Here is a 1,171-nt window from a genome sequence, read left to right as displayed (position 1 = left end):
AACTTGAAATATAATGAAGTTTATTCTTTTAACTCTTGGCACCAGTCACCTCTTTATTCTTTGGAAGGGAAATGTCTATCTTATAATTGTTCCATCATTGTGTCTGGAAGCAGATAGTTTAGTTTTTAGACACTAAGTCCACAGATGCTAAGATTTTTTGCCAGGTGGACTTAAGTCTCACTCATACCTGATTTAGATTCTAGATGAAACTTTTGGAATAGATGATATGTTGAACTTGGTTGACTGAGTTAAACTTAGAGTGTGTGATTGGTTGGATATATTTTGCACGTGGGAAGGTCATACATTTGGGAGGATCAGAAGGGTGACTGTAAAGGATTGTATATTTTCTCCAAATTTTATATATTTGGAATCTGTCAATATAGCTATATTTGGAAATAGAATACTTATAAATATCAGCATTGTTGTTCTGATAATATTCATTGAACTTTAAATCCAGTGATTGGCATGTTTAGAGGAGACAGAAGGAAAGAAAACAATAAGAGAAGTTTTTGAAGTGAAGACGAAATAGTCTGGTGGCTTCCAAGTGCTTACCACAGGCTTCGCGCTTTGCATCTACTGTGTAGAAAGAGGAAACACAGTAATCCCACCCCATACACACCCCGGCCTAAGCCTTTTGCTTGGTCTTTATTGTTAATGGTGAGGCTGGGGTGGGTGTGGGGTGGGGTGGGGGGGAAGAAAAGAAATGAGGACTGAAATAGTGCAGCCAATGAGAATTTAGTGCTATCAGATTCTTAAAAAGAAAAACCTTCGTCCCTAGAAACTTTGGAGGGAGCAAATCCCTGCAGACATTTTTATTTTAGACTTCCAGTCTCCAAAACTGTGAGAGAAAAGATGTGTGTTATTTTAATCCATTGAGTATCTGCTACATTGCTAAGACAGCATTAATGAGCTAGTATATGTGTTTACCCTGGAGAGGTAGTAATTATGACTATTCCTTGACTAATCATATTTCAGATTTATCTTCATACCAGTTGCATTAGCATTAGCTTCTACCACCAGTTCCCATATTTCTGACAACAGTTGGTATTATCCAGCTTTAATTTAAGTAGTCAAATAGGTATTAAAAGTGATGTTTCCTCATTCCTTTAATTGTCTATTTCCCTGATTACCACTGATATTAAATATCCCATGGCACTTGTTGTTAGCTTCG

General features: G+C 36.8%; 1 non-coding gene across 1 annotated transcript; it reads left to right on the top strand.

Annotated features, from left to right (window-relative positions):
- The first annotated feature begins 535 nt into the window (after positions 1-535).
- Positions 536-668, top strand: LOC130027888 (small nucleolar RNA SNORA51). The gene has a single exon (XR_008793099.1). It is a non-coding gene; the product is annotated as a small nucleolar RNA SNORA51 (small nucleolar RNA).
- Positions 669-1,171: the final 503 nt, after the last annotated feature.

This window comes from Sorex fumeus, unplaced genomic scaffold (genome assembly GCF_029834395.1).
Source record: "Sorex fumeus unplaced genomic scaffold, SorFum_2.1 ptg000037l, whole genome shotgun sequence".
Classification (NCBI taxonomy): domain Eukaryota; kingdom Metazoa; phylum Chordata; class Mammalia; order Eulipotyphla; family Soricidae; genus Sorex; species Sorex fumeus.
This window is presented reverse-complemented; position numbering and strand designations above follow the sequence as displayed.